Source organism: Siphateles boraxobius, unplaced genomic scaffold (assembly GCF_051911475.1).
Source record: "Siphateles boraxobius isolate OS27281-9 unplaced genomic scaffold, OSU_SipBor_1 6, whole genome shotgun sequence".
In the NCBI taxonomy this organism is placed as follows: Eukaryota; Metazoa; Chordata; class Actinopteri; order Cypriniformes; family Leuciscidae; genus Siphateles; species Siphateles boraxobius.
Window position 1 is genome coordinate 33601710 of NW_027509186.1, and position 14126 is coordinate 33615835.

The window sequence follows — 14126 nt, forward strand, 5'->3', positions numbered from 1 at the left end:
AAGTTATGTATTAGGGTCTGATAAATCTGCATACTGTTGGGTTCCACATTTCCAAGTAAATACAAAACTTTTATGTATACCTAAGCTTACTTATTGATACTGTTATGGTTCAATAAATAAGCTAAACCCATCGGCCCACCTCAACTTTTCGATTTAATAATCCGGCCCTCGAATGAAGCAAATTGAATAGCCCTGGTCTAAGCATTTCTTAAACATTCATTGGCTTATCTTTCATTTTTATAAACCCATCCTTTGTCTGATTTAATTAATTCCTTATCTTTTTTTGGCTTCTGTTTAATAGCTGGTGTGCCACCAAGTTGGTCTATTTTTTTAAAGAAACATTTTATCATTATGGAGGTGCAAGCTCATGGCAAGTTCAGGTTAAATGAATCAGACCGTGAGTGTGAATCACAGAGGCCTAATATCATGGTATCACTCATATAATTATGCAGGCTTATCCTACAAACATATCTTAAATGTCTAATAAAAATGTACTATACTTGCACCTTTGCTCGCTATGAGTCTGCATCAGTGTGAATTCAAAAAAGTGTGCATCGAGGGCACATAGTGGCTAGGAGTGCCTTCTGAAAAATAAAATAAAATGGAACACCCTACAATCTTATAGACAACCATGGCAACTCTGCATAAAATTGGGAACCACTATGCTAAAGTATCATCTAGCAGAAGGCAAAGACAGATGTTCCTGAATCCATCACTCAGAGGTTAGATACAATCATATCCATTGCCATGTTTGGATAAGACATGATTTGGTCCATCAAGCCAAAGCTTGGCTAGTATGTAGCCTGCAGGCTTGAGGACTTCACCCTATCTTTCATGATGGGACACAGTCACTAATAGATGAGGATATGCCTGGACTTGTCCTCAAACATGACCTATAAAAGAGTAGAAGTGTGAAAAAGGGAGAAGGGGGTCCGGCTGGCAGGCTTAAGAAAGATCATCTGAGAGATGGTCGTTAAATAAACCAAAAACAGCATGTACGGTGAAAAGGGTGCGAAGTTCGCATTTGCTCTTAACGGTGGGTTACCGCTAACTAAATGACAAGGGGCAACAATAAGGGATCAGGGCATTCCAACGCTTGTTTAAAGAGTAGTTTAGTCTTTTAAGGGACAGTTAAGGTTTAAACCCCACAGCTTTAGGCTACTGTTAAAAACAGATCACATTCCTCTGGCCTTTGGCCTGACCTGCCCATAAGCTAAGAATCCTGTTAAAATGTCAGGAGCCAAACTGATAACAGGGAGGAATCCATACAATAAGGTCTTATAGATGTACTGTAAAGCTTTGGATGACTGTTTCTTTCTGATCTTAAGGTTATGGTTGCATCAGATAAGAAAACGCTATTTTAAGAGAAGTGACAAGGCATTTTTTAGTACACCTTTTAGATTTCTTGAGTGCTACAAAGGCCCCCTGACTTTTGATATGTAAGCCAGACTAAAAAGACACTGAAAATACAGGCTAAAGTCTTGGATGAAGCCAGAACATCTCTTTCTGGAAAAAAAGCCCATTGTTAACTGATTGTTTAAGTCCCATCAGCCTCCAGTAATGAAAAACTCCACAGTCAACACAATCAAACTCGAGAACAATACAGCCCTTCTGAATGTGTCTTAGGACAGTAAAATGCAGCAGACAAAAGCCATTTCAAAAACTATAATTAATACCAACCAAAATGAAAACTACAATTTGTTTCCTGTCAAACTACTTTGAAGAAGCCTGTCTAAACAGACAGTCACACACATAATCAGGACGACAAGCTGTAAACATCCACTTACACACCCTCACAGATCAATTGGACTTTTATATTCCCTTCAAAAGAAGCGAAGATTGAAAACGTTGCTGAACATCAGTTAATCGTAGATATGTATTGTTTGGGTATTGAAGACATTATTGTTGAGAGAGTATTACCATGCAAAAATAATGTCCTGGTGTTTGTATTATTCCTAATGATGTACCACAGCGCTAAATTTATAAGGAGAAATATTGGTTTATATGAAAAAGCAGATTTATATGAAAAAGCAGTCCACTACTCAAGCGTATTATCTTTACAGTAGGCACGCAGCATAGAAAATGAGAGGTCATTCATACGGTATCCCACAGGGCTAATGCCCAGGCCCTTTCCATTTCCAGCATGTCCTCGTCAATGCCACATTTCATAAAAGAATTATAGCCGACAGAGCTAGCAATAGTGACAAAGCAAGGCAAAAGCAGAGTAAACATATTTTAGTTTGACTGATGCACCTCACAAACTCATTCCTCCAACCGAATCGCCACTAATATGGTCGTAAAAGCAGATAGTCTACTCATCCATTCCCCCCTCCCCACCCGGATCCCTCTCGAGACCTGGACTCCATTAGAGCAATGCCTGGGGCGAAGAGGAACAGAGCCTTTGCACGGACAACACTTCCAGCTTGGGGAGAGAGTCTAATGCTGCAGTGGAGAGAGCAAGAGAGAGATTAGAACAAGGGTGGGAGGATGAACAAAGGGGAATGAAGATGTGTAAAATATTAAGCTAGAATGCCCAGGGAGAGGGAGAGACTGTATTCTCCATATCCAGAACAGAGAGGCTAAAATAAATGTTGCTCTCCTGCTATAAAATAGGTGATCCAATAGGCATAAGGCACACCAACCAGGATGTCAGAAAGCAAAAGACATGTCATACATATGAATCCCATTAAACGTAAATGTACCAGCTTCAATCACATACACAGTGCATTAGTTACACCAATACACCCATCAGGAAATTTAATATTTGATCATTTTCCAACCTTAATCAAAGGAGAGTTGGAATTGAAGTCTGCAGGAAGGTAGCCCTCCAGAAGCAGGGTTAGATACCCCTGGTCTAAACCAGGGATTTCAAATCTAGAGGCTCCACAGCATTTACTTTTTTGGACACACGCAGCTCAGGTCATGGATACTCTACTATATATCAGCAGATGAGCTAATTCAGCTGGTTAAATAAGGGGAACATCCAAAACGTGCATTGTAGAGGAGGCTCAAGGGATAGTTCAAGGGAAGTGGCAGTTCACCTTTGTGTCAGTACTTGTCAGTTGACCACTACTGTAGTAAAAGAAAGGCAGAAAAGCCCATGACTCAAAGCTTGTACATCATAAACAGCCAGGCCACTACCCAATATTATAATCTCACCGTGGCTGGCAAGAGGTGGATGCAAAGCACACTGGATTACTCTGGATTAATATAGCACTCTTTGCATCTTAACATTTCCAGGATTGCTAGCTTTTCAGGCATGATTTAATCCAGTTAACCACATCCACATATATTAGGGGTGGCACGGTTCAAAAAAACCCACGGTTCGGTTTAAATCACGGTTTTAGGGTCATGGTTTTCGGTTCTGTACAGTTCTTGTTGTTATTTTTTCTTTTAATCTTTAACACCCCAGAATTGTACTTCAGCATATGATATAGGCTATAGCTTAATTATCCACAATTCAGGATACAGTATTAAAAAAAAATTATATCATGTAATCATGCACAAACTGAATTTGACTTGACTTAGCACATTAAAGACCATATTGAGACCATCTCTGAGGAAAGCTAGGTGACATTTTGATACAGCAAGAGAGAAGACATTGATGACATGCTTTTGTTTATTTGGCAAAAAAGGTGAATGTGTATTGCTATCTCTACAGGTACTTATGTGCATTTTTAGCACACAAAGATTAAAATTAACTTGCATTTATCAAACTGTCAATGTCAGTGTAGCTCTTACAAAATGTTTATCTTTTAAAAGAAAAAGAGAGAAACTCTTAAAGCACTATCTTTTAAATAAGTCAAAATATGTTACACATTATTGCCTATAATAAGGCTATAACAATAGCAAAGGCATAACCATAAAGTGAAACATAAGTTCAACCTCAACACAAAAACAGTATTAACAATCCTTCTATTCCCTGAGAGTGAGGATACATTTTTTTCACTTGAAATTAAAGTGCAGTATTTTGGAAACATATGACTGGAGTTCTTATCTAAACTTGGTGTCACTGTATTTAAATATCATAGGAAACATGAAATCCAAAATGTTCCCACACACCGGACTTATATGACGCTGGCGCATCCTCCAACTCCGGTTAGCCTTCCTTATATCTCCCACTTGACATTTCTATATGTGACGAGACCTGCAGCACTCCATACTCCACTTTTACTGTAGGCATGTTCGACTTGAACCGTCGCTGCACAGACCGATCGGTTTATGACATGAAAGTACCGCGAGAGTGATCGAAAAGCATACGGAACCGTTGCTTGAGCGGTACTTTGATGTTATTCATCGATCGGTCTGTGCAGCGCCGGTTTAAGTCGAACAAGCCTCATATGTATGTCGCTTGTCCACACATCTCTTATTTCGCGCGAAAAGTTAACACACTAGCCATGTTTCCATCCTCTTGTCAACCGAATTAGCTGAAGTTCGGTAAAAAAACTCATGCGAATAAAGCTGGTGAAAGTGTGTTTCCATCCAACGGCTTTAAAGCGAATAAAAACCTGTACGTAATGACGTCACATGCTGTTTTGCGATCAAATTGGTATATCGAATTGATTTGAGACATTTTAAGGTGTTTCCATTCATTTTCCCACTGAATCGAACAACATTGAAGCAAACTTTTGCGAACAAAGTTTTGCTAGACAAAACGGAGCCTAATAGTGCTTATGTGCCAGCTGATAGCGACATATGTAAGGGAAAATGTATATGCCAGGCGGTTGTTAGCCTGAAGGGGTTGTATTCGCTAACAACCGCCTCGCTATACATTATCCTGCTTATTACATGGCTACCTACCAAATAAATCAATAATTTGACACAAAATATTAACTTAAAAAGGAGTTTATTGATTTAAAACGAGTAGTGCTTCTGCTAAAGAAAATAGTCTGTTCCGTCTCTGAACTGCGTCCATGGCAACGGTGTGTTATACTTAGCAGCTCCGCAGTCTGTTAACAAGAAATAACACACCGCATTCTACATTAGAATTCAACCAAGCCACGTAATAACAAGCAAACCTAACATAAGAAAACAGCGACTCTATAAACACATTGCTATGATGATGCAGATGCACGTAAATGCCCGACGACAACGGAGGCAGCCTGTGGTGTGGGAACGACAGCGCTCCATCAGTTCTGGGAGATCGTGGTTCAGAGACACTTCACGGAAACCCTTTGGTTGAAGCATTTTTTTGCTTTGTCCACTTACATCTGTCTTTGTTGACATCCGCCATGTGTGCGCAAACAGAGCGGGAATACTGGCCGGAAATGAACTCGTCTTCTTCTATGTTTTGTGGCGTGTTGCAACCATAAAAGGGCCTAAAACTTAATCGCAATTCATTATTTATTCGGCAAATAACGTTTCCATCAGCTTTTATCGCATTTGCCGTATATCGATCAAGATAAAATCCGATGAGACCGAACGTATTTCATTTGAGTCGATATTCATGAAATTTAATCGTATTTTACTGTTTCCAAAAGGCATTTTTCATTCGATATCACTTAATTCGGATAAAAAGGTGTGGATGGAAACATGGCTACTGTCTGAGGTCACGGGCACGAGGTTACATTGCGCATGCGTCGAACCGTGTGACGCACACACGCACCGAACCGAGACAAGCGAACCGAACGGTTCGGATGTTTTTTCATGTACCGTGCCACCCCTAACATATACACACAAAAAGCAACTATTGAAACCATAAAGCCCTGACCTAGATCATATTACTGCCTGGTTTCGCTGTCAAAATTCGTTATTGACATGTTTAACCACATCAAATATCATCATCCTCTGCTCAACTTAAAAAAAAAAAGACCTTTTGGCTGCAGAGTTTTGTTTGTGCTAGAATCTTGTAATGGCAAGGTGAGCAGGGGATTTCTTATTGAAGCTAGATTATGATTGTGTCCAATGACAGCTTCCCTAAGTAGGGAAAAGAAAAAAAAGAAAGAAAGCATGTGTCTGAGTGTCAGAAAGGAAGGGTTGGAGAGAAAGGAAAACAGAGGTTAGCTACTGTAACTCTTTCCTAACACCATGACTCTCTCACGATAAAGACTAAATATTTCTCATCAGGGAGCCGCACGTGATGACAGCTATTAATTCCTCACACCAGCAGGCATGGTGGCAGGTTTGACAGCGATAGGGGCTCCCACTTTTCAGCCACACACAAACACTGCAGTCCACGCCAACCTACACAGTTTACAACACCTACTGTGCAGCCTTTGCAAAAACAGACGACCTTCATTTGAAAGTCCCTCATGGAGTCACTCTTCTAAATATGATTTTACTCTTGCCTTCTCTTCCTACATTTTGGGACAGTTGACAACAGGCCAAAAAACTCTGGCAAGACCAAATCTGAACTTGAGGATGCTGTAGCAGGTATTCAAGATGGACGGTGTTGGTTGGGGGTTAGTTATTTTGGGTATATTTGTATGGCTTCCCTCACTTGGTAGGGAACATGAAACCTTTATCTAAATCTGCTGTCTCCGGCTCTCAAATGAAAATGAATGACTTCCAGTCACTTGTATCACTGCTGGCAGTGTGAATGCCCCCTTAAGGCCAGGAGTAATCAATCTGCAGAATCTCCTACCTTTATCAAACATACCTGAACCAGCTAATCAAGGTCTTCAGGATTACTAAAAACTTCCCAGGTGGGTTAAAGCAGGTTGCAGCTGAAGTGAACAGAAAGGTGACCCTCCAGGAGCAGGATTTAATACCCAAGTCTAAAAAAATGTATACACTATACTGTATCCATTCAAACACTAAAATGTGTACAGACACACCCTCAGCACTCGCATAAACAGGCAGGTGCAAATATACACAACGTTACCACACAAAGAGATAATTGTAAAACTACACAATGCCTCCTTCCTTCAGGGCTGAACACTCCCTTCCCAGCTGCCAATCTATCCCACTAACAGCAGAGATTTACAGGCTAATTGGCTAGTTAATTGTGCTAAGGCACAGGTGTTGGGGGCTGGTGCTACAAAAAGAGGCAACAAGCCTCGAAAGTCCTTAGATCACTCTCAAACCATGAACCAAAGACCGATACTTTGCTTGAGTGAAACTAGTTTTGTCAAAAATCTTATGTTGCATAACTAGATAAAATCTCTGTCAAACCTGAATCCATGTTGTAGCACCCTGGTTCACACTCTTTGACTAATGAATTTCCATGACTTCTCCATGACCTTTCTAGTTGTTCGTGATTACTGGATAAGGATTTTGAGAATCATTCCAATTGAGAGTGATTAGCTGAATCTAGTCTGATTTGTCAACCGGTTTGACTGATTAATTGAAATGTCTACAGAGCTTCCATAACTTCTAATACTCTAAGAAATTAATTCCATGACTTTTCCAGGCCTTGAAAGTCCCTGATATTTTCAGGTTTTCCATAACCAAGGGAACCCTGTTGGTTCATGTGTAATGATATATTGTATATGAGTTATGCAAGCATGTGTTACATGTAAACACCATAACCTATGGGACACCAGCACAGAAGGGTTACTCCATTTCAAACAGATGGTTCTTACACACATACACTACACTTATAATGTACCATCTGCTCGTGCAATGATAGTGAGTGTCAAAGTCTCTAATACACACACACACACACACACACACACACACACACACACACACACACACACACACACACACACACACACACACACACACACACACACACACACACACACACACACACACACACACACACACACACACACACACATTTGCACTCACTCATTAACCAGTCTGGTCTCTTCAAATGAATCTATAACATTAAAACACTTTCTTCTTTGATGTAGGCGAGAAATATGTTCTTGCACTGCTGGATTATGACACCAATTAAAACAAATGACAAGGCCGCTGATGTGAGAGCTTCAAGTGTGAAATCCTACATTTCTATGTAGATGTTTACATGGCCAGCTATGTTTACATGGCCAGCTATGTTTACATGGCCAGCTTTTGTTTCAATCGGAAATGAATTAATTCAGATTGATGAATCTGAACATAGTGTTTACACGAAAGCTAAATAAAGTGATCGTGATGATGTGTGCGTTTATATGTCACTTTGTTGACATATAAACAAAGTGACATGTTTTAAAGAGCAGACATAATATTGATCTATTTCGGGTCCTAATTAGAAAATAAGCACATGAAGCTTTGTGTTGTGCTGCTTATTTTAATAAAGCAGTAAAATGCCCCTTTCTGCGCCCAAAACAAACAAGGTGTCTGTGGATGAGAGTCCAAACAAGGATTGGTGGGACGTTTCCTGCATGCTCCACTTCACAGACGATGAGTTGAAGAAGAATTTTAGAATGACACGACAGTCATTTATCACACTTCATTCAAAAACAACAAGCTTTTTCCATGCGTCATATGTCATTACACCATTACAACATTTCTACATCATTGCACATGCACAGTACTTTCCAGTTTTGGTTTTCAATCCGATCATATGTTAAACATGTCCTCTCGATCTGATTAGAAGAGGTTTAAATCACCCCATACAACCCGAATGATATTAAATCGGATTTAGCCAATTTATTCAGATTGACGTGGTTACATTGACATTTTTATTCTGAGTGTGCTATTTGTCCCATAACAATTGGATTATTAGGGTCCTTGTAAATGCAGCTAGTGTTTGGGATTTACAACTGTATTTAATAACAGGTGTGACTCTTATATAACATTTTATAGGAACAGAATATAATCTTTACGAATGAATAACCAATGTCAAGCATCTTTTCTATTCTCACGATAGTCATGAATAAAGCCTGTAACATTGATGACTGACTAAAGTTAATAAACATGGCGACTAGATACGCACAGACCACAAAACTGAGCACCTTTGGTTGATGACAGTGACTGGATCTAAAACCTTTGGATGAGATATAGCTAATATTGCCATTTTGTGTGTGATTGAAATATTTCTTAAAAATTATTCCTGACAAAAAAACAATTGTAGAAAACAAGTTTTCTTCTTGTTAGTTCCCTGACTGACATGGCCCTGTTAAAGCACACTATCAGACACATTTTTAGTTTGCACTTCCTGTCAGTTGGCAGTTCTGCTGATAACCAGAGAGAGCATTGGCATTGCAATAAACCTATAAATTCCAATCCTGATACAACCAACGTGAACCAACAAGACAAAGTAAGAGAGAAAGGACTATACAGAATAACAATACAGTGATCTGACAGGTACTTAACTGGGCTTGGTAGCAACAGTGGTTCACTCATGGGGCATGTTCACTTCACATGTAAAATTCTCATATAAGCCCAGACATGCTGCTAGCTCCTAAAGCAGGAGATGATGGTGCACTTTCCCCTTCTGATTAATTACACTGTGGAAAACATGGGGCGGAAGTTCCCCATGAGAAAGATAGGACAGAAAAAATCATTCAAAACTAACAAACAACTCAAGGCAGAGGAAGTAAGTGTAAGTAGAAGGGAGAGAAAAGGAAACCAAATGCTAAGCGAAGACAATACATCTGACTCAGTCTCTAGAGAGTGAAAGCAAACTTTGAAAACACCTGAACCCGCCATGGTGTCAATTAGATATAATGACTTTTTACTTGTTGCCACAGTAACTAGCGCTTGCAGCAGTGGCGGAAGGATGTGAAGATTTGTTTCTGCTTCTTTTCTTCAGAAAGGACAACTCAAAAAAAAAACCAAATTAATCAAATACTTTCAGCCTCTTTAAGGATTAGTTCACTCTAAAATGAATTCAAATCCAGTCCATTCTCATGTTGTTTCAAATTCCATATGACTGACTTTCCTTTGTGGAACAAAAAAAGGAAAAATAATGAAGAATGTACTGGTCATTCTTTTAAATCAATTACAAGGCAACTGAGGATTTCAAGCTCCAAAAGCTGATGTGCAACAAAGTCTTCTGAAGCTATATGTCAGCATTGTGTGCGGAACAGATTGAAAAGTAACAAGTTGTGATGAAAACGAAGTAGCGATAGATCTTTTCTTCAGTATTGCGACGTACATCCAAGTGGAGTGGATTATAGAAATAAAAATTAGGGTGGAGACTTGGTTCTCTGCATCAGTTGTTGAAAGGATAGAGGTACATCTGAATGCGAGCTTGCAGTCGAATAGATGTTCGGAGTTGAAGCAGACTTAAAGATTGGAGAAGTCCGGCATATGTCACCAGAAAGAAGTCTGATGTTTCATTGGAAGATTGGGTTATGCATTTTGTTTAATAATTTCAAGGTCAAAATAACGACTTAAGGGGTTAGTCACGTGGTGCAATACTGAGCCGGCGTTCTGATGTAGAACCTGGAAGCGCTGCACTGTGTTTACCATGTGAACAGCATCAGAGACTGACACGGAAGATAATCAATTGTTTCGATTGTTGAATAAAGTCATTATTTTTGCGCACAAAAAATATTATCATCGATTCAGGTTGAACCACTGTAGTCCCATAGACTATTTTAACAATGTCTTTTCTTCTTTTCTGGGCCTTGAAAGTGGTAATAACATTGCAGTCTATGCGGGGGGTCAGAAAGCTCTCAGATTTCATCAAAAATATCTTAATTTGTGTTCCGAAGATGAACGAATGTCTTACGGTTTTGGAACGACATGAGGGTGAGTAATCAATGACAGAATTTTATTTTTTGGGTGAACTAACCCTTTAAGTTTCAGTCAATTAATATAAAAAACCTATTGTATGACTTCAGTAGATTTCAAAGATAATTTTTTGCATCCTTCTGAAACTTGAAAGCTCTGGTCCAAATTTATTATTGCATTGAAAAGAGCGACCAGCACAGTGTTCAGAAGTTCTCCTTTAGTGTTAGGCCTACACAGAAGAGAGAAATTCACGCGTTTGGAACATGCTTTTTTTTCATTCATTTCTGTAATACATCACTTTCTGTTTTGCCAAAACCAGATACCCAAGGAAACAGTTAATTGCCAAAAAAGAGAGAGAGAGAGAGAGAGAGAGAGAGAGAGAGAGAGAGAGAGAGAGAAAGAGAGAAAGAGAGAAAGAGAGAGAGAGAGAGAGAGAGAGAGAGAGAGAGAGAGAGAGAGAGAGAGAGAGAGAGAGAGAGAGAGAGAGAGAGAGAGAGAGAGAGAGAGCACAAACAAGAGAGGGAATATGTGTGTTTTTCTTCCTTGGTCAGATTGGCCTCTGGCTTTGGCAGTTGCAAAAACAGCCCTGAGGCAGCCAGAGGTTGAAGGGTTTTGTGCTTGCTCTTCCATTTTAAATGGGCATTCAGACGGGGAATGCCATTAGCCCCATCCTGCCTGCACTGACTCAGCCATGGGCGGCAGTAACCTCAACTCCTCAGAACAGCAGATCAGCAGATGTCCAACATTGCACTTAATGTGAAGGGCCTATCGGATATACCTGAAGAGCCAAACGCCTATTTACACCAACACATTTAAATTTAGAATGCCACTAGCAACACCAAACAACACATGGCTATCTGTTAGCATTCCCGGGATCTTAAGAGTAGTTCCTCTGAAATCCATCATTTTCACATTAAGTATCACAGAACTACTACAATATTTACAGCCAATCACATGAGCTGAAAATATCATTTAGCACTGACAAGTTGTTCAGTTTGGTTCTGATGACACTATGCAGATTTAGGGAACAGTTTCCCAAAAAATAAAAAATGGGAATGGTAGATTTTAAGCTTAAAAAAAGTACCATAAAACAACCTAAAAATACTAAACTGTCCCCTTTAAAATGATAATCGTATGATATAGTGAGTAGTTAAAAGTGTTAGCTGTTTGACACACAAGAATAAACCTCTTTGGTTTTAATAGATCAAATGTGCTTGTGTGACACGCAAAAAGAAAACCTCATTGGTTAAACAAATGAACTAGGCCTAAATATGGCTTATGGGTTTGAATTGACATGTGGGTGAGTAAATGACAACAGCATTTTTACATTTTGGTGAACTAGCCTATACCTTTATTCATTGAGTCAGTTGAATTCATTTTAAAAGATTTGACTAAAAAAAATTATTCATCACAACTTGTTTTACAAAGGAGATCTAGGGTGGATGTCGAGATTTTCAGTAGGCTAAATGAGTGACAAGTGCTGAAGTGTTTACATGACCATCAGGTGTCAGAATCCACTAGAGTTCAATTTAAGACACTCTGCAAGAAACTAAAGCACCCCACGATCCCTCATCTACCCGCAGAAGGTAGTGCAAAGTTTGAATTGACATGTGGGTGAGTAAATGACGAAAAAAAAATTATATTTTGGAGGAACTAGCCTATTCATTGAGTCAGTTGAATTCATTTTAAAAGATTAGACTCAGGCTAAATGAGTGACAAGTGCTTACATGACCATCAGGTGTCAAAATCCACTTGAGTTCAATTTAAGACACTCTGCAAGAAACTAAAGCATCCCACTATCCCTCAGAAGGTAGTGGATTATCACCATCCGATTCACCACAGGTGGTGGGGACACGGCCACATGTCTCCAATGTTCTGTTCCAGTCCCAAACAGCGTGAAAGCAGCAGAATAAACTATCTGTACGCAAGAAAACCTCACACATTCACAGCACAGTGGTACCCTCTGCCAACGGTGCGGCCAAGCAGAAGAATAAACAGCAGCTTGAAGGGCTACGGAGGCTGAAAGTGTTAGCGCGGGTTCCGCTGGCCAGATTGTTAAGGGACCTCGGAGGCGTCTGCCAGAGTAGTTCTACGAGGAGTCGTCAAACACACATGCATATGACTTTGTTCGAAAAAGGCGAATGAAAACCTTTAGCTTGTGTTAATCTGATGCCCTCCTGTTTGAATTTCTTCGCTCTGCTTCAACATGCTCCTGATCTCCTCCGCTTTCAACTCCACCCCCACACAATGTGCATTTTCACAACCTCATGACTGGCACAACCTCTCACTGCCACCACTTTTTCCCAGGCTCTCTCAGGCTCGAGCTTGACCACACCTCCCGCCACTTTACAACCAATCTTTATCCAACGACCAATTGAGACACTGTGACATCTTTTCCGCCTTCTGCACAGAGGATCACTCACTACACCAGGGCTCCAGACTGCGGCCACATGGTCGCATTTGCAACCTTTTTTCTTGCCGGTACGACTACATTTTGTTGGAGGTCGGACTGGCGCAAATGATAGAGCTGTTGCATATGAAAAACATAAAAACTGCAAACTAAACGAAAGCGGAAACAAAACCGCACTTCTCATTTGAGCTGCGCAGCGCGGAGAGTTTATCAACTCAGAGCAATAATAGACCGCACAGAGCGAGCTCAGAACAGGTTGGTCTCGATCACGTGATATGTTACTACACAGCGGTGGGAGATCTATGGGGGTAGAATTGTTAAATTATTCCAAATAAATAAATTATGATCCACAAATAAATGTAAAGAGATTCACAAAAATATATCAAATTCACAAATAAATAATTAAGATCCACAAATAAATGTAAAGAGTTTAGACAACTCGGCCTGGTATTTATTTGTGAACCGCTTTCTGTGCATTTGTAAACCCCCTCACGCGTTTGTGAATCGGTTCCTGTTCATTTGCAAATCCCCTCACACATTTGTGGATTTTGAAACGCTTCTAGCGTCGACGTGCAGACAAATCCACAAATAAGTGGACTCCACCCACCCTTTACCTAAGCCAATCAGATAACGGCACATTGAGATGATCAATCGTAGCAAGTTCTCGCTACAACGCACAGGAAGCGGTTCACAAATAAATACCAGGCCGAGTTGTGTTTGTGGCATAAAACACATTTGTAAATATATATTTTTATTTGCAAAGCTAATTTTATTTATTTGTGAGTTATATATTTTTTTGTGAAACTCTTTACATTTATTTGTGGATCTTAATATATTTATTTGTGAATTTGATATATTTTTGTGAATCTCTTTACATTTATTTGTGGATCATAATCTATTTATTTGGAATACTGAAACAATTCTACCCCCATAGAGATCCACTAAGAAAGCGTTTGTATTAAAGGGATAGTTCTTCCAAAAATGAAAACTCTGTCAGTATTTACTCACCTTCATGTTGTTCCAACCCCGTAAGAACACGGAACACGAATTAAGATCATTTTGATTAAATCTGAGAGCTGGATCACTCCTCCATAGGCTTCTGACACTTGTTCCCAGAATAGTTATTAAAGACATCGTTAAAATAGTC

General features: G+C 39.7%; 1 protein-coding gene across 1 annotated transcript in view; it reads right to left on the bottom strand.

Annotated features, from left to right (window-relative positions):
- Positions 1-14126, bottom strand: part of arhgap35a (Rho GTPase activating protein 35a) — a 90820-nt gene that overhangs the window by 39520 nt on the left and 37174 nt on the right. The gene's annotated exons all lie outside the window — the stretch shown is intronic.